Source organism: Rutidosis leptorrhynchoides, chromosome 9 (genome assembly GCF_046630445.1).
Source record: "Rutidosis leptorrhynchoides isolate AG116_Rl617_1_P2 chromosome 9, CSIRO_AGI_Rlap_v1, whole genome shotgun sequence".
NCBI classification, from domain to species: domain Eukaryota; kingdom Viridiplantae; phylum Streptophyta; class Magnoliopsida; order Asterales; family Asteraceae; genus Rutidosis; species Rutidosis leptorrhynchoides.
The window spans coordinates 236,107,153-236,134,340 of record NC_092341.1 but is presented as its reverse complement, the minus strand read 5'-3'; the positions used below and the strand labels follow the sequence as shown (position 1 = coordinate 236,134,340).

At 33.4% G+C, this 27,188-nt stretch overlaps 2 non-coding genes across 2 annotated transcripts; one reads left to right on the top strand and one right to left on the bottom strand.

The window, feature by feature from the left end:
- Positions 1-3,351: 3,351 nt before the first annotated feature.
- On the top strand, positions 3,352-3,458 carry LOC139869465 (small nucleolar RNA R71). The gene has a single exon (XR_011766074.1). It is a non-coding gene; the product is annotated as a small nucleolar RNA R71 (small nucleolar RNA).
- Positions 3,459-9,153: 5,695 nt separating this feature from the next.
- On the bottom strand, positions 9,154-9,260 carry LOC139869889 (small nucleolar RNA R71). Its single transcript, XR_011766468.1, has one exon. It is a non-coding gene; the product is annotated as a small nucleolar RNA R71 (small nucleolar RNA).
- Positions 9,261-27,188: the final 17,928 nt, after the last annotated feature.

Below are 27,188 nucleotides of genomic sequence, written 5' to 3'. Positions count from 1 at the left end.
TTTTTTGTCTTCTCTATTCAGAATGATTTCGGAAGGAGTGGAAACGTATGGCGCTTACTAACCATTGGCCTCGAAATGTATGTCAAGGTCAAGTTCTAACTCTAAGTTCTAATATCGGCACTCTCAACGAAAAAGATATTGAAGCATTAAAAAATAATGCTTATTGGGCCTTTTTTTAGGGTGCCTCACAACAATTATATCGGGTTGATAATGCCTAGTCATGCAATTCTATTTTAGAAAAGCGGTTCATCTTTAAGAAGATTTCTGCCCTTAATTACCTTAATTTTAGAACAAACATGCTTGATTTTCGAAAGTACTTTCTTCATAAAGCATCTATTAGTCAATATTTTGAAAAATTTACGTTAAGGAAAAAGAATCTAAATAATAGGTATACCCGAAAAGCTTAGTGAATTTATTAAATTAAGAACATTTTTCGAGCATCTCATATTAAAAAAAGTGTACTACAGCGCTATCCCACACTTAGAGGAACATTGTCCCTAATGTTCATTCTTAGATTTTAGGGAACTAAAATCCCACACTTAGAGTTTGAACATGTCGGCATATGTTTCTAAGCTCAATATTGGCTTGAATCCCACACTTAGTGATAAGCTTATTATAGGGTATAGTTTAAGTATATAACGAAGCAATAAGAAAACAAAGAGAAAAAAACGAATTACTCCCCTTAGGTGTGGTTGTGAGCTGAGGATTTGAAGGTAGACTGGATTGGAACCATCTTCGGCTGGATTCGAATCGATCTTCTTTGAAGTTTACTCGAGCTCATTAGGGTGTACTCATCATCAATACACCACCCATACATCATCCACTAATTAACTTGCAATAAAATAATCAACGGGTTTCCTTGTCATTTCATCATTATTCAAAGAGTTTTCATTCATATGCATCTATAACTGTCCATTACTTGTAAAGATAGAAAAGATCAATCCTAGACAGGTGATTTAGCTTTAGGCCATAGACTCACTGATTTGTGTTTTGATGAAAAAGTTATTTAAAAACTTGAGGGTTTAAAAATTTGGTTTTGAAAATTTCAACAAATCAGTGTATGACTTAAATGCTTAATCCCATACTTAAAGTGTTGAGTGCCTTTAATATTAAGACTTTTGAAATAATGTAGCAAATAATGCATTTAAGCTTAAGACAAGTAGGAGAAGTAAATTCGTCTTAAGGAACGTCAAAAATTTCATTTTAAGTTTCCTTTTCCACTTATCAAATTAACCTAATTATCCTAATCTAACAACTACTATAGCTATACTAAATATATGGGTTGCATCCCGAGAAGCGCTTGTTTTTGTTCGAGTCACGAGCCTGACTCTAGCCTTATTTCTCAGAAAATTCAGGAGGCTCCCTTGCATTCATCAGTAGATATAAGAGGTAATATTGGAACATACCGAAAAAATTGAAGTATACATAGAATAAGGTATGGCCAATGAAAGTAGAAGGTTGGTCGAAGTGAATATTTTGTTTAACTTGAGGTATAACAAAGCTATCAACTTCTTCTACCTACTTGATTGGTGCGGTTTGGTCAAAGAGGTCCTCACCACTCCATGATGAATATGTCATGATGTATTGGAGTGATGGTCTATAGGGTAACCCTGACATGAAACCCGTCTTTCTTCTTTGTAACTTCAGGTTGGTCGTAATGTCATACATTAGGCATGGAGTTGGGATGGTGCCCATTGACGTCTTCAATACGGTAGCAACATCAAAAACTACTTCGATGCTAGAATCCTCTATTTCATTCTTCTTATCCGGACTTTCCATTTCTATTTCTTCATCCACCTTCTCGTCACTCTGGTCGGGAGTTTCAAGTATAAATGTTTCAGAGAGTTCTTCTAGAACAAAGTTTTTTTCAGTCATTAAAAGATCAAAATAAGGTGGAAATGAAGATTTAGAACTTTAGATAGGTTTTGAGTGGTCATCCTTCTTGTCTTCTACTGTTATCTTCTTCTATTCATTCTCGAAAATTAGTTCAGGAAAAATGACTTTCCTAGAGGAGATGGTATTTATTTTGGCGTTCCCAATCGAAGGATAAACAGATATGTCGATCGTGAAAGTGACCTCTTCTCTACGGGCTCTTAAGGTGATAGTCCATGAATAAACGTCAACGATCACTTTGACTGTATTCATGAAAGGCCTTCCTAAGATTATAGGGTTTTTTTTACGTCTTCTTTAAAATCCACAACCACAAAGTCGATCGAAAAGAGTAATTTGTCGATCTTAACCTTGACGTTCACATCTATTCCCTAAGGATATTTAATGGATTGGTCAGCTAGCTGGATGCTCATTTTGGTAGGGTTAAGGTTTCTAATTTTTAGTCTCCGGAATAGTGAGTAGGGCATGAGATTGATGCTAGCACCTAGGTCAGCGAGAGAATAGATAGTGCCAGATTGGTAGATAGAACAAGGAAAGGTAAATCGTCTGGTTCCCCTAGTTTTTTAGGAAGGGTATTTAGGAGAATTGCTGAATAATCCACGTTCAGTGGAACATTTTTGGGTACCTTATCCTTAGTTGATAGAAGTTTCCTAAAATACTTTTTAATATGAGGATTTTTAGACAAAGTGTCTAACAATTTACCACCAAGCTTGAAATATTTCATATTGTTGTGTCTTTGTTTGAGACGACCCGGGAACGGAATGGGTTCTTTCCCATTGGATTTAGGTGATGACTCAATGACTACTACCGAATGGGCTTTAGTTCGTTTCTTCACTCGAGAAGAAACTGAAGGTTGGCTTTGTGCCACTTTGTGTCATTAATCTATAGAATCATGACGTTGATTTAGCTGACTTATTTTATTTTCAAGACTCCTCAAATGATTAGTCATGACTAAGTCAGTCGCATCTTGTCTTGCTATAATCATGTTGATGATTCGCAGTAGGACATCGTCTGGACTTATCTCTAGTGAGTTAATGTTTTTGGCAGGTTGGTTTTGTGGATGAGTCGGGATCTTATCGGAGTATACAACAGAGTCCTCACATTCAGCTTTGTAAACCTTAGCAGGTTGTGGGTTAGTACGATTCTGGCATAATTGTACTTGAGACACCTGTTGTGGGGAGTTTCTTCAGCTCTCCGACTTCTTTGGTGAGGGTTTCTATTTGTTCTGAGAGATATTTGATGGTTTTATTTTTGATAGGATTAGAAGTGAAAAGCGGTGTTGATGAAGAAAGGTGCTCTTCTGTGTTCCAATCATGATGGTGTATAGTCATCTCCTTGATCAATCTCCTGGCCTCGTCTGCGGTGAATTTCATGAAGTTACCTTGTGAAACACCATCAAGAGTAGACTTGTTTTTCTGATTCAGACCTTTGTAGAAGCTTAGAATTTGAACAGAGCTCTCAAGACGGTGGTTCCGGCATCTTTGAAGCAAATGTTTGAATCTCTCCCATGCAGTGTAGAGTGATTCATCAGAAGCTTGTTGAAAGTTTACGATGTCATTCCTAAGTCTGATTTTCTTCGATGGGGGAAAGTATTTGATTATGAAACTGGTTACCATTTCCTCCCATGAGGTTATAGAGTTGGGTTCTAACCCCTCAAACCAGGTTTGTACATGATGAGTTAAGGAATAGAGGAACAAATATAGACGAACTTCATCTTTCTCAACCCCGTTTTTCTTATAAGAGCTGGATAAGGAGAAGAATCTATCTAGGTGAGAATTGGGATCATCATTTGGTAAGCCGTGAAATTGACAATGATTTCGAATGAGCTGCACGATGCAATGCTTCAACTCAAAAGACTCTCCAATCTTTGGGTAGAGTATCGATCCTCCTCGTCTTTCTAACTAGGGTTTGGTGATGTCAGCCAGAGTGATGCATGCGGCCATCGTCGAACTATCGACAGATAAGTGTGGATTTCGTCGGATGGGTACAACGTATGATATCGGATAGAAGAAAGGATGTGTCAGAAGAATTCTTAGCAGTCTAAGTAGGTTAAACCATCCTAAAGGTTCACTAATAAAAAAAAAAAAAATCCATTTTGAATGTTTTAAATTAATCTAAATTAAGCTAATATTATCTAACCTAACTACGAAAAACTAATAACTTCTAACAGGGATAATGAGTCCTAGTCAAAAGGGTCTCTTAAAAACTAACTATAAACATGCTTCAAATCGTACTATTGCTTCTCAGTAGCGGAGCCAAAAATACAATCTTCCCTGATATGGACAAAACAGACGGTTTATTTTAATGCGAAGTCATTAGGTCGCTAAATGTCAATTCAGGATATCAGAAGAGTCTGATTGTTTAATTTATATATGATGGGCCTAAATCTATTCTTCTTTCCTATGAGTTAGCAAGGAAAAATATGACCTAGGGTCGTTCCTTGAACGGTCGAATTTGAAATGGAGCTACTTCAGATACTTTAGTGATTAAGACGGGGGTTTGTACACAAATTTAGTATCGAAGACAGGTGGCCAGGTACACCTTGTCTGGAGAGGTAGGATCCTTTTGGTCCCAATAAATTGGCGACGGTTCGGAAAATCCAACAACCAAGTCCAACTAATTTATTCTAGACACAACTTTATCCGGTATATCAAATTGTATATAAAGGCTATAGTTGGGTTGATTTGGTTTTATGATTATAATTAAAAATTAAATCAATAAATTTAAAGTAAGCTAGCTAGCATGTAAGAGCTAAGGACAGAAAAGACGTGGTTCACCATGATTTAAGAAAACATAGTATCGGGATGATTGCGAGATACTCCTTGGATAGATATACCTTGGTGTAAACACTAGATAACCTACTAATTGATTTCTCGATTAGAATGTCACGAGGAACTAGGTTATCATGATTCTGATCGGACGGACTATGCTCAACTACCGACACTTATCCGCTAAAGGATATAAGCCGCCCATCTTGGATAAAAGGCATAGTCGATGCACGAATAAAGTAGCATATCCATATACGTATTATATCCAACCTTTCTTATAAACACCTTAGTGTATCACTTAAATGAGTGGTTATGATTATGTTTCGAATTCCTTTCTTTTAATGGTTTGGTAAAATCTAAGGGTTTGTAGACAAATTAGAACCTCTGATAGTTCTTAGTCATCCTTATGGATTTATAAATTTAGTTTGTATTGTGGTGCGTTGATTCCCATTTATGACTTAAACTAGCCCTTACGATCTACCCAATAAATCCCTTAGTTATCCACCATGTACCTCACTCTCAGTGTTTCCTAGAATGTTGATAATGCTAAATACGAACATATATTTCATAGCATTATCCTTCAAGAAAGACAAGCTTTTAGTTGCAATTGTTCTATTTACAAGTGATATTCGTTTAAATAATAAAAGGTGAAGACAAAAGACAGATTCGACGAATTGAATACGCAAATGACCACAACGCTAAAAAGTACAAAGTACAATCAAAGTGGTTCAAATTATTGATGAGAAACGTCTAAAAGTTACAAGAGTACGAGCCGCAAAACGCAAAGTACAAGATATTAAATCGTGCGAAAGGACGTTCGAAAATCCGGAACCGGGACATGAACCGAATATCAACGCGCGACGCAACGGACCTAAAATTACAAGTTAACTATGCACAAGAATATGATATAATATATATATATAATTATAAAAAATTATATATATTATATTATATATTATTAAATAAAACGTCGGCAAACAAAAAAACAAAAGTATGTGAGCTGTCCCAGGCGACCATGCGATCGCATGGCCTGGAAGCTTTAAATCCATGCGGTCGCATGGAGTGCTGTAGCTGGTAAAGTTCTATAAATGCAACAAATTCTGGCCGAAATAAACACCTTCATCATACTTCAATCTTACTCTATGATATATATTTATATTTATATTTTAATTATAATTTTAATATTAAGTTAATAATAATAAGGTTATAGTGGCGAATGTTTTAAGTTTGTAAGTCAAAATTCTGTCCGTGTAACACTACACGATTAATACTCATTGTAAGTTATGTTCAACCTTTTTAAATTAATGTCTCGTAGCTAAGTTATTATTATGCTTATTTAAATCGAAGTAATCGTGATGTTGGGCTAAATATTAAAGACGAGGTTATTGGGCTTTGGACCATAATTGGGGTTTGGACAAAAGACCGACACTTGTGGAAATTGGAATATGGGCTATTAATGAGCTTTATATTTGTTTAACTGAATGATAGTTCGTTAATTTAATATAGAGATTTAAAATTTTAGGTAATTATAAATAACCACATACACTCGATCGGACACGATGAGCGGGATATTTATAAATACTAACAATCGTTCATTTAACCGGACACAGGGATGGATTAATAGTCAATGGACTCATTAAAACAGGGGTGGATTACGTACAAGGACACTTGGTGTAATTGTTAATAAAGTATTAAAACCTTGGATTGCACACAGTTGATAACCTGGTATAATCATTAACAATGTATTAAAAGCTTATTACAATTTAAGTCCCCAATTAGTTGGAATATTTGACTTCGGGTATAAGAATAATTTGACGAGGACACTCGCACTTTATATTTATGATTGATGGACTGTTATGGACAAAAACCAGATGGACATATCGAATAATCCAGGATAAAGGATAATTAACCCATGGTAATAAATTAAAATCAACACGTCGAACATCATGATTACGAAATTTTAAATAAGCATAATTCCTTTATTTTATATCTCATCGCACTTTTATTTACTGTCATTTTATTTATTGCACTTTTAATTATCGTACTTTTAATCATCGCACTTTTATTTATCGTCATTTATTTTACGCTTAAAATTAAGTTATATTTATATTTAATATTTTACATTAGGTTTTAATTGTGACTTAAGACATAAAATTGACAAACCGGTCACTAAACGGTAAAAACCCCTTTTATAATAATAATACTACTTATATATATATATTTATATAAAAATATAGTTTAAAATATAATATAGCGTTAAATTTAGTTGTATCCCTGTGGAACGAACCGGACTTACTAAAAACTACACTACTCTACGATTAGGTACACTGCCTATAAGTGTTGTAGCAAGGTTTAGGTCTATCCACTCTATAAATAAATAAATAACTTGTGTAAAATTGTATCGTATTTAATAGTATTTCGCAATAAAAATATAACTATTTCGTATACTACCCTGCACACATCAAGTATTTTTGGCGTCGCTGCCGGGGAACTCAACAACGCCGAAAGCGAAACGCTATAAAAAATTAGTTTTTTAGATATTTTTGTAAAAATATAATATTTCTTATTTTATAAAAATATTTTGTTAAAAATACAAAAATATAAAAACATAAAAAAAGTATATATATATCTATTTAAGTGTGTAAAAAGAAAATATATTTTATAAAGTATAAAAGTATTTTTCTTTAGTTTCTTAAAATTTTTGTTATAAATATTACTTATATAAATTTAGTAAAGAATATAAAGTAAAAAGTAAAAAAGAAAAAAAAAAAAAATTAAGGATTTGAACCTGTCGAATTTGAACCTGCATCATTTCTGAGTCTGCATGCCATGTGATCGCATGGCTGCACTGCTTTAAACTCATGCGACCGCATGAGTAGGTCTGACAGGATCTGATCCTAGTACTACACAGTTAGGGTTACGATTTTAATTATTATTAATTATAATTAATTATAGTTAGGGTTTTTAATTTAATAATATTTAGTTTTAGTTTTAATTAATATTTTATTTAAAGTTTTAATTAGTTTTATTAACTTATAAATTAGTACTTTTATAAATTAATAATATAAAAATAATATTTTTATATAAATTGTATTTTTATAACTTTGAGTTTTATAAATATATTTTGTATCTTTTTATTCGTAATTTGTATATTTATCGTTCGTAATTAGTTTTAAACTTAGTTTTTGGCGTAGAATTTTTATATTTCTAGATTTTTAGGCTTTACCGTAAAATCCCTTAAGTGCTTTTTCTTTAGATTAAGACTTAGGCGCTTTAGAAATTTACGACGTCGCTTATTGCTTTAATATTTAATAGGTTTTAGTGCCTTATTAAGTTATTGCCGTTTTAGATATAGAATTCATTTTAAGCTTTAATTCCTTAAGACACCACTTTGAATATTTAGTTTTTAGACTTTTAAGTTCCGACGCTCTACTTTCTTATTTTTGTTTTTCGACCTTTGTTTTTCGACCTTTTATTTTTCGACGTTTTTCGACGCAATCTTTTTCTTTCTCTTTTCTACGCTCTAGTTTTTAGGACATAGAATTTTCTTTATTTTCTTTAAACTTCGATGAAAAAAATTATTTTAAGCGGTTAAATTGATAGACATCCAAAATTTTCTGGTTCGTAGTAATAGTTGGATTTGTTAGTGGCGAGTTGTGGGCTTCCGATTTAAAGGGTCCTGGCTACCTGCTGCATCTATTGGCTATTCGAAACGTGGGCAAAATCAGAAAAGTCTATTAATTTAATAACTTATATAATTTTTATCTTTTATAACTAATAGGATATTCAGTGAATGCACCGAGCAAAACGTTCACCACCTTTCATACGTTCACCACCTGTAACTCAATCAAGACATCTAGCCAATATTGTCGCCGTTGATTTTTCTTTAGAATCGTCATCTAGTCAACCAAGTACTCCGATTCAATTTTTCGATAATCCATTTTTTGAACCCGACCTCACAATTGAGAACCCGGAGGATATTCAGGGACAATTCAGAGATCCTGAACCACTAATCATTCCTCCTGAACCATAAATTACTCATCCAGAGATCATCGAGGAAGAAACCATTAAATCAGAATCCTCTAGTGATTCAGATTCAACAAATTCAATCATGGAAAATCTGGAACCTCTAAGTATGGAAGACCGAATGAGGGCTAAACGCACTGGCTAAGGTCATGCAATTACTCAACCAGACATTAATGCGCCAGATTATGAAATCAAAGGACAAATCTTACACATGGTAACAAATCAATGCCAATTTAGTGGTGCACCGAAGGAAGATCCAAATGAACATCTTCGTACCTTTAATAGGATCTGTACTCTATTCAAAATCAGAGAAGTTGAGGATGAACAGATCTATCTCATGTTATTTCCCTGGACTTTAAAGGGAGAATCCAAAGATTGGTTAGAATCATTACCTGAAGGGGCGATTGACACATGGGATGTCTTAGTTGAAAAATTTCTTAAACAATTCTTTCCGGCATCTAAAGCCGTAACACTTCAAGGAGAAATTGTTACGTTCACGCAAAAGCCAAATGAAACTTTATATGAAGCATGGACAAGATTTGGAAAGTTGTTAAGAGGATGTCCTCAACATGGTTTAGACATTTATCAAATAGTACAAATATTCTACCAAGGATGCGACATTACTACACGAAAAGACATCGATATAGCAGCTGGTGGTTCCATTATGAAGAAAACCGCAACTGAAGCTTACAAAATTATTGATAACACAGCCTCCCACTCAGATGAGTGGCATCAAGAAAAAGACATCGTTAGATCATCTAAAGTGGCTAGAGCCGATTCTAGCCATGACTTTGATTCCATTTCCGCAAAGTTAGATGCTTTCGAGAGACGAATGGAAAAGATGACTAAAGATATTCACGCAATACGAATCAGTTGTGAGCAGTGTGGAGGACCATATTTGACAAAAGATTGTCTCAGTATTGAACAAACAATGGAACAAAGAGAGAATGTTTCATATATAAACCAAAGGCCTGGAAATAATTGTCAGAATAATTATCAACCGCCAAGACCAAACTACAATCAAAATCAGAATTATAATCGAAATGTTCCATACAAGAACCAACAAGGTCCTAGCAATCAATAATGTTCCATAATACTTACAATCAGCAAAGGCCTATTTTTTAAAATAAACCACCACAAACCGATGATAAAAAGCCAAATTTAGAAGATATGATGTCAAAGCTAGTTGAATCTCAAACTCAATTTTTCACATCTCTGAAACAAACTAATGAACAAAATGCTCAAGCATTTAGAAATCAACAAGCTTCTATTCAAAATCTAGAACAAGAAGTAAGTAACCTAGCAAGGTTGATAGGTGAAAGAAAACCGGGAAGTTTACCTAGCGATACAAATGCTAACCCCCAGAATAAAACAGCTAAAGCCATTACCACGAGAAGTGGTATTACGCTTAAATCACCTGAAATGCCTGTAATTTCTGATGACTCTATTCCTACTACACAAGAACCACAATCTGAGCAAGATAAGGAAACAGAACCGGTAGTTGAAAAGGTTAATGAAGATAACACAGTTAAGGCTAAACCTTATGTTAAACCATACCAACCACCACTTCCTTACCCAAGTAAAATGAGAAAAGAAAGACTTGAAGCCGAGCAATCTAAATTCTTGGATATGTTTAAACAAATAAATGTAAATCTTCCTTTCATTGATGTGATTTCAGGAATGCCAAGATATGCTAAATTTCTGAAAGATCTAATCACAAATAGAAAGAAAATGGAAGAACTCTCGGCTGTTACTATGAATGCTAATTGTTCTGCAGTGTTATTGAATAAACTACCAGAAAAACTCTCAGATCCAGGAAGTTTCACAATTCCATATTTTCTGGGTAGTCTTAGTTCAATAGAAGTATTGGCAGACTTAGGTGCTAGTATAAATTTAATGCCATATTCATTATACGCTAAACTAGACCTCAGAGAATTGAAATCAACACGAATAAGCATACAACTAGCCGATCGATCAGTAAAATATCCTAGAGTGATAATGGAGAACATGCTAGTTAAAGTTGGTACTTTAGTATTTCCCGTAGATTTTGTTATTCTGGACATGGAAGAAGATTCTCGAGTTCCTCTCGTACTAGGAAGACCATTCTTAAACATGGCCAAAACAATAATAGACGTGTTTGGTAAGAAACTGACCCTAAGTATAGAGGACGAGAGTGTTACCTTTTCTGTTGATAGAGCCATGCAACAACCACAATCTGTAGATGATACATGTTATTATATTCAAACTATAGATTCACATGCAGAATTGTTAGAAGAATTTCCAGAATTACAAGGAACAGGAGAATGTTCTTTAGGAGAAGGAACTGAACCAATTGATGAAGCTGAATGTTAGCCGCACTCATGGCTAATGAATACGAACCAACAACAGAAGAACTTCAAATGCTAAAAGAGGAAGACAAATATCGATATAAATCATCGATAGAAGAACCACCGACATTAGAGTTAAAGCCACTTCCAAACCATTTGGAATATGCTTATTTACATGGTGAATCTGAATTACCTGTAATAATATCATCTTCTCTTACGAAAAATGAAAAATCTTAACTCATTTCTGTGCTAAAAGCTCATAAACCAGCTATTGCATGGAAGATTCATGACATTAAAGGCATAAGTCCTTCGTATTGCACACATAAAATCCTTATGGAAGAAGACCATAAAACCTATGTGCAATGCCAATGAAGACTAAATCCTAATATGCAAGATGTTATTAAGAAAGAAATTATTAAACTGCTAGATGCAGGTTTAATTTATCCAATTTCTGATAGTCCATGGGTAAGCCCAGTTCAATGTGTACCTAAGAAGGGTGGCATGCTGTCATCACAAATGAAAAAAATGAGCTTATTCCTACTAGGACTGTAACAGGATGGCGTGTTTGTATTGATTATAGAAAATTAAATGACGCCACCAGAAAAGATCACTTTTCTTTACCTTTCATTGATCAAATGTTGGAAAGGTTAGTTGGGAATAGTTACTATTGTTTTCTTGACGGTTTCTCTGGATACTTTCAAATTCCAATAACACCCGAGGACCAAGAGAAAACCACTTTCACGTGCCCTTATGGTACTTTTGCTTACAAATGCATGCCATTTGGACTTTGCAACGCCCCTGTAACCTTTCAAAGGTGCATGATGGCAATTTTTCACGACATGATAGAAGAATGCATGAAAATTTTCATGGATGACTTTTCAGTCTTCGGTGATACTTTTGAAACATGTCTAGTTAATCTTGAACGAATGCTTATTAGATGCAAGCAATCAAATCTAGTTCTTAATTGGGAGAAATGCCATTTCATGGTTAAAGAAGGCATCGTTCTTGGTCATAAAATTTCAAAGGAAGGAATTGAAGTGGATAGAGCTAAAGTAGATGTAATTGCTAAACTTTCACATCCCACCAATGTTAGAGGAGTTAGGAGTTTTCTAGGGCATGCCGGTTTTTACCGACGTTTCATAAAAGATTTTTCTAAAATTGCCACTCCAATGAATAAACTCCTAGAAAAAGATGCTCCATTCATCTTTTCGGATGAATGCATCAAATCTTTTAATATTCTTAAATAAAAACTCACTAATACGCCGATCATGATAACTCCAAATTGGAATCTACCATTTGAACTCATGTGTGATGCAAGTGATTTTGCAATGGGAGCCGTTTTAGGACAAAGGATTGAAAAACGATTTCAACCTATTTATTACGCTAGTAAGACATTACAAGGAGCACAAATGAATTACACAACTAATGAAAAAGAACTCCTTGCTATTGTCTTTACTTTTGACAAATTTCGTTCATATCTCGTTCTAGCTAAAACGGTGGTCTATATCGACCATTCTACTCTTAGATACCTATTTTCAAAATAAGATGTCAAACCACGATTAATCCGTTGGATCTTACTCCTACAAGAGTTCGATATTAAAATCCGAGATAAAAAGGAAGCAGAAAATTTCGTCGCTGATCATCTTTCTCGTCTTGAAAATCCTGAATTAGAAGTTCTAAATGAATCGGACATACAAGATAACTTTCCTGATGAATATCTTTTAAAGATCGATAATAATGAAATTCCATGGTTTGCAGACTATGCAAACTACTTAGTATGTGGATTCTTTGAAAAAGGGTTATCGTACCAAAAATGAAAGAAATTCTTTAGTGATATAAAACACTATTTCTGGGAAGATCCACATTTGTTTAAAAGTTGGCCCGATGAAATAATATGCCGATACGCATTCGGAGATGAAGCTAGTCAAATCTTAAACCATTGTCACACAGGACCAACAGGAGGGCATTATGGGCCTCAACTCACAGCAAGAAAAGTCTACGACGCTAGATTCTATTGGCCTACAATTTTCAAAGACGCACACCTTCTTTGTAAATCCTGTGATGCTTGTCAAAGGGCCGGAAAAATAAGTCAACGTGATGAAATGCCACAAAATGTCATTCATGTATGTGAAGTATTTGACGTTTGGGGTATTGACTTTATGGGTCCATTTCCAAAATCTCATAATAATCTCTACATTCTCGTTGCCATTGATTATGTATCTAAATGGGAGGAAGCACAAGCTCTCCCAACTAACGATGCACGAGTTGTAGTCAACTTCTTAAAACATCTTTTTACTAGGTTCGGAACATCGAAAGCTTTAATAAGTGATCGGGGTACTCATATTTGTAATAATCAACTTGAGAAAGTTCTCAAAAGATATGGAGTAACTCATAAAATCTCCACCGCTTATCATCCACAAACAAGTGGACAAGTTGAAAATACCAATCGAGCTTTAAAACGTATTCTAGAGAAAACCGTAGGATCAAATCCGAAGGAATGGTCCATGAAATTGGAGGATGCACTCTGGGCTTTTAGAACAGCCTACAAAACTCTAATTGGCACCACACCTTTTAAACTCGTTTACGGAAAAGCATGTCACCTTCCTGTAGAAATTGAGCACAAAACATTTTGGGCTTTGAAGACATGTAATCTTGATTTACATGAAGCCGGACGTCTACGGTTAAGTCAACTAAATGAATTATAAGAATTAAGACATGAAGCATACGAAAATTCGTTAATCTATAAGGAAAGAACGAAAAAATGGCATGATAAAAGAATCAGAAGTTCAAAAGAATTTAAAGAAGGAGACTGAGTTCTTCTTTTCAATTCATGATTCAAGCTATTTTCTGGAAAATTGAAATCAAGATGGTCTGGACCATTCATAGTCAAAAGAGTTTTCCCATACGGAATAGTATAATTAATAAATTCAAATGGGATTGAGTTTAAGGTTAATGGTCACAGAGTTAAACATTACATAGATAATCCAATGGAAGTTGAAGATGAAGTTAATCACAATTTCAACACCACAGCTAACTAAGTGTGGGAAGATTTGAATTTTTTAAGGATAATATATATTTCTGTTAGAGTTAGATGTTCTGTTTTCGTGTAGTTTCCGAAAATGAAATCCGCATCGTCTTTCCCTAGCAGACCGTAAAGAACTAGTCTTCTCCCTCCATTCTGAATTTTTATTTCTTTTAGGTTTTACGAGATGAAGAATTCCTTTGATCTGAACCATGGTCTACTACTACACGCTATGATTACTAAACATAATAATAACATCTTCCCGAGTGAACTAGTATCATTCATAAGAGGAAAAATGGACGAAGTGAGAAAAGAACTCAGGAAGAATCATCATAAGACACATTTTGGTAAAGGAAAATCAAAATCTGCAACAAAAAGAAGAGCACGACACCTTGAAAGATGTCATAAATGCGGAAAATGGTCACACAAAGGTAAATGTTTGAAAAATCAAACATATTCAAATACCGAATTTGTTAATCTATGCAGAGAAGGACCGTTCATATGTTTAGAAAAAAAGTTATTGAAAAATAGAGGTTATGCTTATGTAGCTATGGAAAACCAAATAACACGACTCTCCTATGAGTCAACTAGAGCAGGTCTCTAAGAATTCTATCACACAGGTAAGTATGTACAGTTTTTATTTGTTTTTATTTATTGCTTTTAACCTTTTGATAATAAACGCTGAATCGTTCGTTATAAAGTATTAAATTTATATTCAATAAAATTAGGTATGCGAAACCGAAATTATTGATATCATACAAAAATTTAATGCATCACTGCGAAATTTACCGTTTATTCATAAGGTATAAATATCTTTAATCAATCAATCCAAAATATTTCAAAAATTCGTCAAGAGTAAAACTAGGTAAAATAGCCGAAATTACTTTACCCAAAAGAGGGACGTATATTTTTAATAATATTTGATTGATTAAAGTGGGATAAAAGACCAAAAAGATTTTAATTTTATTTTTACCATGTTTTTAAAATTAATATTGTAAATTTTTAAAATCAATATATTTAAGTTTGTAAATATTTTAAAAATTAATATTTTTAATATAATTTTGTAAAACTAATATATTTAAATATTAATGATATTTATATGAAATCTTATGCATTTTAAATTTAAGTTTGGTGTGAATTTAAATTTTTTTTTTTACTTTATTTCATTAAGTTAAAAATTGATTTCTAAAATTTGTAAGTTGAAGACTAGGTCGATGAACCGATATTGCTTTACCCGAGGGCGGGACGAGAAATTTTGTTATCATTATTTTTAATCTTATTGATTTGAAGCATGCCAAAAACATTAAAAAAAAAAAGAATCAGGGACCCCATGCGATCGCATGGGATTTACCCTATACCACCATGCGGTCGCATGGCCTTAAAAATCTAGTCAGGATCAAAAACCTCACGAGCTGTGCTTCTGTCTCCACTTATCCACACACACAAACACAAACACACATACAAAAATTCACCTCAAATCTTCATTTTTCAATCAAAATTCGCGAAATTTGTTACTACAAACCGTTATAATCATGTCTTTTCTCAGATGGGGAAGCAGAAAGGTAAAAATTTCACCTCTAAACTCATAATTTTCCTAATTTTTGTGATAATTACAAATATTTGTCCTAATTTGATTTTGATAATTTCTAGTATAATTAGAGTTAAATTATTAGTATATTATGCATTTATAACCTAGATTGATGCTATTTAACATGATTAGAAGCTTTAAACTTCAAATTTCTAACAATCTAGGGTTCGTGTTCTTGAGCAATTTGGAGCTTTTTGATATAAACAGGTTATGGACGATTTTTGTTATGAATTAGTGCTAAATTAAGTAGTGTAACATGTTTAGGTAGCTAAATGATCCAAACTTTGACCCTAAAAATGATTTTTGAACATCAAAGTGGACTTTTTAAGTCTAAAATTCATGAACTTGATTATTTTGCTGTAATTACCATTTAAAACTTGTTTAATTGCTAGTAATGGTTATTTTAACATGTTATTTGAATTGAATGCTTATGAACTTTGTATGCATTTTCATATATGCTTATTTGAAAAATTGTAGAATTGATAAAAATATGAAAATGAGTATAAGTTTAATATGGATTAAACATGTTATTGTAATTGTTTTAATTTGTTATTTTGCTAACACTAATGCATATTTGGATGCACAAATTTTGTGTTTAATGTGTTTTGCAGAGAAATACCAATACTGATGGTGCATCATCATCGTCTAGGTAACCTGATCCGGAACCACAGCCAGAGATGCAATATCACGAACAGGAACAACTACAACAATATTATGATCAACATGTGCCATACTATGAACCGGAGCCACAATTTTTTACCGCCTACGTAGTATTTCCTGTTCGCCATGTAATAGAACACTCGAGAATTCATGAAGAGGAGTTACACCCCAATCTTAGATTTGATCGAAGCTGGAGAGATTACCCGACGTACCAAAGTAACAAATATAAACTGGTAACGAAAAATGTGGAAGTACCGAGGGTATTTGATTGGGAACCTTTGGTAAGGGTTGACCTAGCTAACTCAGTTAGGCAACTACTAATACAAAGGTATGAAAACTCTGCTTTTCCCAATTGGGAACGTTTATTTACCACTCATAGGCCTGTATATAAGGAGTGGTGTGTTGAGATAATGAGTATTATAGCCTTAAATAAGGATGTAGATAGGTTAGACGATAAGAGTTTTCTTAGGTTTTTACTTGGAGGTGCTATGTACAGGATGTCTATGATAGACATGGCAAGAGCTTTATAGATTTACACCCCCACTGAATTATTATCACCTGATTGTACAACTTTAATTTATCACGGTGAGAGGGTAGATAGAGATTTTGACGCTAACATCGTATGGAGGCATATGTCAAATTTTAATGTTTTTACACGGGGAGGAAGACACTCCTATTTAGATATTAATAGAGCCGAGCTCCGTATAATACATAGATTTTTAGCAAACTCGATTACACAAAGAGGTAACAACAAGGAGAAAATGACCCTACACGATTTATTCTACCTTAAGTGTATTCGAGACACTAGCGGCTTTGTTAATATCCCCTACTGTGTTGGTTTTTATTTGTCAAAAATGGTGGAAGGTATACAGGACGGGGGAATAATAGGAGGAGGCATTTTTGTTACTCTCATTGGAGAGTATTTAGGTGTAGATAGGGAACATGGGGGTCCGATGATGGTAGTTCGGGAACAAGATGAGACTATAGGTTTGCAGGTCTATCAAGGTGCAAAGGTATTAACTCGGAGACGCAATACGGTAATGCCATATCGGGGCAACCATCCACAGGTAGAAAGGGGTTCGGATGAGGAGATGGAGGAAGCAGATGACATTAGGGATGTCATTAGGGATAGTGCTACTGATGTTTTCCAGCGTATAGATGAGGTGGAAATGAGTAATGAGTCTAGGCATCGTCAGTATGAGCAGTGGCAAGCCGCGAATGAGTATGAGCGATCCAGGAAATGGCAACACGATAGCTGGCAAGTTCATCAGCACCAAATCTTGAGCCAGCTATCATATCAGGTACCAAATAACTATATCCCGACTCGGCCTGTTTTTTACCCACCACATCAGCCCAACATGCTACCACCCTTTAAACTGTACGACCCCAACCAAGCCTACCAGGACACCTATCACCAACCATGGAACCCGAACGAAGATATGAACTGGAATTCCTATCCAAATCAATAGTGTTTCATTGGTGATTTCTTATCTTTTATTATTTTTATCTATTTATGTTAAATATTTAACATTTGGATACTTTTATGTAATGTTTAATATTTTCTACTAATATTTCATTTTTGTAATTTGAAAGTGGGATATTAAGTCCCATTTCAAATTACCATGCATATTTATATTTGTATTGTATGTATTTTATCTTATGTACACAACAGGGTAAAACAGCGCATTTTCAAAGACTGACATTAAGTTCAGCAAAAGCAACTAATTTTGACGACAAGATGCAAAATAAATGTGAAATAACAACTGCAGGAATGAACAAATGATGTGCACCATTTATCATTCAACACAAACAACCATATGTTTGGAAACTTTGGTAAAATTTAATCATTTTTCTACGCTAATCACCCTCAATAATTTAAATTGTTACTGATTTTTTGCAAATGAGGGCAATGCAAGATCTTAAGTGTGGGAAGGGATTAAATTCTTTCGGTTTTAATTTTTTTTTTTTTACTTATACACTTGGTTTAATAGCCACCGTTAAAATTTACTAGTAACGCAGTAGTTGTATTAGAATCTAGTGCTCTCTGATAATAAAGAACAGCCCTAGTCTTATATACTGACTACCCACTTCTAGTAAAATTTTTAAAATTTTTTAACTAAATGAACTCAAAATCATGTTTATACATATTTATGAACGATAAAACTAGGTGTTAACACCGAAATTGTTGTTACCTCGAAAAGGACATAAATTGAGAAACAACCTAAAATGCTTGAATTCATTTAAAATGGAATAGAGGAGAATAAAAAGGCAAAGAAAGAAAAATAAAAGCCAAGTGTGGGAAAAATTTACCAAGTTATTTAGAACATATATCACATATTTTTGTAAAAATAATTAAAGATACTTTTGTTTTGAACGATATTAATCAGCTTTACCCAGTTTATTGTAATATAAATAGAATTTATAAGGAAGTACAGTCTTCAGAGAAAAAGAAACGCGCTTCTAGATTTAGGTCAGGAAGTTGTCGTCCAGACCAGTTGTAGAGTTTACAAAAAACCTTGAAAAGTTTTTTTGAAAATCAGCTGGAAATCCACGGACCTCAGCATCAAACAGGGTCGCCAAGTGGTCAGACTTATCCTAACCATGAGAGGATCTGTCTCGTACAATTGGGGGGCACCGTACAAATTAGCTTATAAGACTAATGAATCAGATCTCCAGAAAGGATAATCTCCTTAAAGATCAAAAATTAGCTTTTAAGACTGATATTACTCAATCCTTGAGATTGACCTTAAAGATTGAGAATCACAAACTCATGGAATTCGATGATATCTAAACTCGAGCTTGAACGAGAAAATATTTTGATCAAATTACAAACCGATTTGTTTTCTGAAAACCCATTTTCAATGCGTTCATTACCATTGAACGTAAAATCCTAAGAATTCACCTGGAATTCATTAGGTCACCTGAACCAAATCGGGTGTCAACCGTAAGAACGGTGGTTGCATAGCACGGTCGAAGACAGGACCTTGTGCCAGACCAAAAAACTATAGGGTGATCTTTACTATTACTCCTACAAAGGATAGTAATTGCATTCGATACGCTTTCGACCATAATTATCTGCATGTCACGGGACATTGCCTTAACAGTTGCTTGTTCAACGCTTTCCTTTACAACCGGACGGTAGTTTATCGAAAGGTAATATACGGAACAAGTAAACTGGATGTGTTGCTTTCCTAATACAAGGTTAGCAGGTGGGTGGCACAAAACCATAAGTTTTGAGCTAAAATTTTCAAATCTGAAACCCACAAAACCCACAAAAACATTTTGTAAACACCGATGAAGGGTTATTCTGGAAAACTTATCTAGGGTAAAAACTAGATTGAATTTTCAAAAGATCAAACGTTTTCATAAAGATCCAATTTCTTAAAGGATCTAAATTTTTATAGTCATGTGGGACTGTAAACCACATCGTTACTATCATTGTTCATACCGCCATATCAAAATCACTGATGTACAAAGTGTGAAGAATAAAGAAGTGATTCTTGTAAAGTTATTTTCAAGTTCTATATTGCTTGAGGACAAGCAACGCTCAAGTGTGGGAATATTTGATAATGCTAAATACGAACATATGTTTCATAGCATTATCCTTCAAGAAAGATAAGCTTTTAGTTGCAATTGTTCTATTTACAAGTGATATTCGTTTAAATAATAAAAGGTGAAGACAAAAGACAGATTCGACGAATTGAAGAGGTAAATGACCACAACGCTAAAAAGTACAAAGTACAATCAAAGTAGTTCAAATTATTGATGAGAAACGTCTAAAAGTTACAAGAGTACGAGCCGCAAAACGCAAAGTACAAGATATTAAATCGTGCGAAAGGACGTTCGAAAATCCGAAACCGGGACATGAACCAAATATCAACGCGTGACGCAATGGACCTAAAATTACATGTTAACTATGCACAAGAATATGATATAATATATATATAATTATAAAAAATTATATATATTATATTATATATTATTAAATAAAACGTCGGCAAACAAGAAAACAAAAGTATGTGAGCTGTCCCAGGCGGCCATGCAATCGCATGGCCTGGAAGCTTTAAATCCATACGGTCGCATGGAGTGCTGTAGCTGGTAAAGTTCTATAAATGCAACAAATTCTGGCCGAAATAAACAACTTCATCATACTTCAATCTTACTCTCTGATATATATTTATATTTATATTTTAATTATAATTTTAATATTAAGTTAATAATAATAAGGTTATAGTGGCGAATGTTTTAAGTTTGTAAGTCGAAATTCTGTCCGTGTAACACTACACGATTAATACTCATTGTAAGTTATGTTCAACCTTTTTAAATTAATGTCTCGTAGCTAAGTTATTATTATGCTTATTTAAATCGAAGTAATCGTGATGTTGGGTTAAATATTAAAGACGGGGTTATTGGGCTTTGGACCATAATTAGGGTTTGGACAAAAGACCGACACTTGTGGAAATTGGACTATGGGCTATTAATGAGCTTTATATTTGTTTAACTGAATGATAGTTCGTTAATTTAATATAGAGATTTAAAATTTGAGGTAATTATAAATAACCACATACACTCGATCGGACACGATGAGCGGGATATTTATAAATACTAATAATCGTTCATTTAACCAGACACGGGGATGGATTAATAGTCAATGGACTCATTAAAACAGGGGTGGATTACATACAAGGACACTTGGTGTAATTGTTAATAAAGTATTAAAACCTTGGATTGCACACAGTCGATAACCTGGTGTAATCATTAACAATGTATTAAAACCTTATTACAGTTTAAGTCCCCAATTAGTTGGAATATTTGACTTCGGGTATAAGAATAATTTGACGAGGACACTCGCACTTTATATTTATGACTGATGGACTGTTATGGACAAAAACCAGATGGACATATCGAATAATCCAGCACAAAGGACAATTAACCCATGGTAATAAATTAAAATCAACACGTCGAACATCATGATTACGAAAGTTTAAATAAGCATAATTCCTTTATTTTATATCTCATCGCACTTTTATTTACTGTCATTTTATTTATTGCACTTTTAATTATCGTACTTTTAATCATCGCACTTTTATTTATCGTCATTTATTTTACGCTTAAAATTAAGTTATATTTATATTTAATATTTTACAATAGGTTTTAATTGTGACTTAAGACATAAAATCGACAAACCGGTCACTAAACGGTAAAACCCTCTTTTTATAATAATAATACTACTTATATATATATATATATATATATATATATATATATATATTTATATACAAATATAGTTTAAAATATAATATAGCGTTAAATTTAGTTGTATCCCTGTGGAACGAACCGAACTTACTAAAAACTACACTACTCTACGATTAGGTACACTACCTATAAGTGTTGTAGCAAGGTTTTGGTATATCCACTCTATAAATAAATAAATAACTTGTGTAAAATTGTATCGTATTTATTAGTATTTCGCAATAAAATATAACTATTTCGTATACTACCCTGCATACATCAAATGTACTTCTCAGATAGAGGTTCCATAATGTACTTACACTTATGGTGGTTCTATAGCTTCTAAACTTGACCATGCTCAAGTGGTCCTATAGTATATCAACACTGTACTCTACTGTTGTACAGTATTTTCTTGAGTCTTATACTCTTGACCAATGTCTTGATCTGGTCCTATGGTAATTCCCATGTACTTTATAGTATTTCGGATGGGTTCATACCTCGACCAATGTCTAAACACGGATAATTAATTACCTTTATAATTGTCGACTTTATAAAAGGTTTTAATCACCTGGTGGAAGGATGATAATAACGAGGTTTAATATCATATACAGAAAGAGAGTACGAAATGATAATCATTCCTTAACTAACATTAATAAATCATGGTAAACAATCAAATAACTACTTACATATCATGGCAATAAACATTTCTATCATTAATAAATCACAAACATCAAACAAGAACATTATAATAAATTAATAAAAGAAAGGATAGATCGTACCGAATAATACATGCAGAATATTATTTGTATTTCTTCATAATATCCAGAGCGTTACATTGCTTGACTAGATTCTACTACTAACTACATAACAATCTCCCATTGATCACTAGAGAGCGACAATAGAAAGATAACTACATTCTTAATCCCTGTGCTTTTCTCTCTCTAGAATTTAGAGAGAGAAAGTAGAGAGAGAACTAATTTCCTACTGATCACTAGAGAGCGACAATAGAGAGATGTTTTATAAAAAGAAGTGTAGAAGGTGTGTGTTAAAATGATGGGATGTGCCACCTATTTATAGAAAATTTTGATGTCATTCTTGTAAGTATGTTGATGGCAGTTTTGTAAATATCTTGAAAAGTGCACATGAGTGCCAAAGGCATCTTGGAATCTTCTTTGGCATCTTTCAAATTGGTGGCCAAGTAAACATCTCTAAAGTATCTTCTTGGCATCTTTTTATTTTATAGCCAAATAATAATTTCTGGACTGGCAGTCCGTGTGGAGTGCCCGTTCAAATCTGGGCAGCCCGTGGGGAGTGCCCGTGTGCAAATCTTGCCCATGCACAATGCTCGTGTACTTGAAAAACTAGCACCCCATGTAGACCAACTGGCAGCCCATGTACAGCCAAAATGGCAGCCCATGGGGACTAACTGGCAGCCCGTGTATCCGTAATCGTTTTGGCTCGTTTCCGGTGTAGTGACCCGAACTTTTCTATGTTTATATATATTAATTGAGATTGATATTTACATGATTAAATGTTTCCAACATGTTAAGCAATCAAACTTGTTAAGACTTGATTAATTGAAATATGTTTCATATAGACAATTGACCACCCAAGTTGACCGGTGATTCACGAACGTTAAAACTTGTAAAAACTATATGATGACATATATATGGATATATATATATATATATATATATATATATATATATATATATATATATATTTAACATGATACTATGATAAGTAAACATATCATTAAGTATATTAACAATGAACTACATATGTAAAAACAAGACTACTAACTTAATGATTTTTAAACGAGACATATATGTAACGATTATCGTTGTAAAGACATTTAATGGATATATATCATATTAAGAGATATTCATACATGATAATATAATAATTTAAAATCTCATTTTATATTATAAACATTGGGTTAACAACATTTAACAAGATCGTTAACCTAAAGGTTTCAAAACAACACTTACATGTAACGACTAACGATGACTTAACGACTCAGTTAAAATGTATATACATGTAGTGTTTTAATATGTATTTATACACTTTTGAAAGACTTCAATACACTTATCAAAATACTTCTACTTAACAAAAATGCTTACAATTACATCCTCGTTCAGTTTCATCAACAATTCTACTCGTATGCACCCGTATTCGTACTCGTACAATACACAGCTTTTAGATGTATGTACTATTGGTATATACACTCCAATGATCAGCTCTTAGCAGCCCATGTGAGTCACCTAACACATGTGGGAACCATCATTTGGCAACTAGCATGAAATATCTCATAAAATTACAAAAATATGAGTAATCATTCATGACTTATTTACATGAAAACAAAATTACTTATCCTTTATATCTAATCCATACACCAACGACCAAAAACACCTACAAACACTTTCATTCTTAAATTTTATTCATCTAATTGATCTCTCTCAAGTTCTATCTTCAAGTTCTAAGTGTTCTTCATATATTCTACAAGTTCTAGTTACATAAAATCAAGAATACTTTCAAGTTTGCTAGCTCACTTCCAATCTTGTAAGGTGATCATCCAACCTCAAGAAATCTTTGTTTCTTACAGTAGGTTATCATTCTAATACAAGGTAATAATCATATTCAAACTTTAGTTCAATTTCTATAACTATAACAATCTTATTTCAAGTGATGATCTTACTTGAACTTGTTTTCGTGTCATGATTCTGCTTCAAGAACTTCGAGCCATCCAAGGATCTGTTGAAGCTAGATCCATTTTTCTCTTTTCCAGTAGGTTTATCCAAGGAACTTAAGGTAGTAATGATGTTCATAACATCATTCGATTCATACATATAAAGCTATCTTATTCGAAGGTTTAAACTTGTAATCACTAGAACAAAGTTTAGTTAATTCTAAACTTGTTCGCAAACAAAAGTTAATCCTTCTAACTTGACTTTTAAAATCAACTAAACACATGTTCTATATCTATATGATATGCTAACTTAATGATTTAAAACCTGGAAACACGAAAAACACCGTAAAACCGGATTTACGCCGTCGTAGTAACACCGCGGGCTGTTTTGGGTTAGTTAATTAAAAACTATGATAAACTTTGATTTAAAAGTTGTTATTCTGAGAAAATGATTTTTATTATGAACATGAAACTATATCCAAAAATTATGGTTAAACTCAAAGTGGAAGTATGTTTTCTAAAATGGTCATCTAGACGTCGTTCTTTCGACTGAAATGACTACCTTTACAAAAACGACTTGTAACTTATTTTTCCGACTATAAACCTATACTTTTTCTATTTAGATTCATAAAATAGAGTTCAATATGAAACCATAGCAATTTGATTCACTCAAAACGGATTTAAAATGAAGAAGTTATGGGTAAAACAAGATTGGATAATTTTTCTCATTTTAGCTACGTGAAAATTGGTAACAAATCTATTCCAACCATAACTTAATCAACTTGTATTGTATATTATGTAATCTTGAGATACCATAGACACGTATACAATGTTTCGACCTATCATGTCGACACATCTATATATATTTCGGAACAACCATAGACACTCTATATGTGAATGTTGGAGTTAGCTATACAGGGTTGAGGTTGATTCCAAAATATATATAGTTTGAGTTGTGATCAATACTGAGATACGTATACACTGGGTCGTGGATTGATTCAAGATAATATTTATCGATTTATTTCTATACATCTAACTGTGGACAACTAGTTGTAGGTTACTAACGAGGACATCAGACTTAATAAACTTAAAATATCAAAATATATTAAAAGTGTTATAAATATATTTTGAACATACTTTGATATATATGTATATATTGTTATAGGTTCGTGAATCAACCAGTGGCCAAGTCTTACTTCCCGACGAAGTAAAAAATCTGTGAAAGTGAGTTATAGTCCCACTTTTAAAATCTAATATTTTTGGGATGAGAATACATGCAGGTTTTATAAATGATTTACAAAATAGACACAAGTACGTGAAACTACATTCTATGGTTGAATTATCGAAATCGAATATGCCTCTTTTTATTAAGTCTGGTAATCTAAGAATTAGGGAACAGACACCCTAATTGACGCGAATCCTAAAGATAGATCTATTGGGCTTAACAAACCCCATCCAAAGTACCGGATGCTTTAGTACTTCCAAATTTATATCATATCCGAAGGGTGTCCCGGAATGATGGGGATATTCTTATATATGCATCTTGTTAATGTCGGTTACCAGGTGTTCACCATATGAATGATTTTTATCTCTATGTATGGGATGTGTATTAAAATATGAAATCTTGTGGTCTATTGTTACGATTTGATATATATAGGTTAAACCTATAACTCACCAACATTTTTGTTGACGTTTAAAGCATGTTTATTCTCAGGTGAATATTAAGAGCTTCCGCTGTCGCATACTTAAATAAGGACGAGATTTGGAGTCCATGCTTATATGATATTGTCTAAAAACTGCATTCAAGAAACTTATTTCGTTGTAACATATTTGTATTGTAAACCATTATGTAATGGTCGCGTGTAAACAGGATATTTTAGATTATCATTATTTGATAATCTACGTAAAGCTTTTTAAACCTTTATTGATGAAATAAAGGTTATGGTTTGTTTTAAAATGAATGCAGTCTTTGAAAAACGTCTCATATAGAGGTCAAAACCTCGCAACGAAATCAATTAATATGGAACGTTTTTAATCAATAAGAACGGGACATTTCAGTTGGTATCCGAGCGTTGGTCTTAGAGAACCAGAATTTTGCATTAGTGTGTCTTATCGAGTTTGTTAGGATGCATTAGTGAGTCTGGACTTCGATCGTGTTTACTTGAAAAATGATTGCTTAACAAATTTTGTTGGAAACTATATATTTTTAACATGTGAATATTATGTGATATATTAATATCTTAACGCGTTTGATATTATGTGATAGATGTCTACCTCTAGAACAAGTCCCATTGACTCACCTAATAATAATGAAGAGTCAAATGTAAATTGGAATGATTCGTGGACTGATTCACAAGTTCCCGAAGAGGAACCGGAAGAAGAGTCGGAACCGGAAGAAGAATCGGAACCGGATGAAGAAATAGAACCGGTGGGGGAAATAATAAAACGGTTAAGTAAAAGAAAATCCTCAACCAACCGACCAAGGTTAATTATGGTCAATGGTGTTTCCGCCAAGGAAGCAAAATATAGGGCGGATTACCAATTCTCCGATGAATCGGATTCCGACGAGAATTCCAATGATGTTATAGAAATTACCCCAACTAAATTTAAAAAGGCAAAAGAAAATAATAAGGGAAAGGGCATAAAAATAGAGAAATCTAATTCCAACCCCGATGAACTTTATATGTATCGTCAACCCCCGAAGTCCTTAAGTTGTAACAATGACCCGGGAACCTCTAAACCACCAGGTTTTTCTAAACCAATGTGGAAAATTACGGATCGTATTAGGGGAACATCATATATCCCTAGAAACTTGGCAAAACGAACCAAAACCGAAGAAGAAGAAACAAGCGAGTCGGAATAAGATAGTTGTATTCGTGTGGTGTAATATATGTAATATAGTGTGCTTATGCTTTATGATATATGTAAAAATTGCTTGTATTAAATAAGTATTTTTTTTATGAAGCTAACTCTTGTCTATTTTACA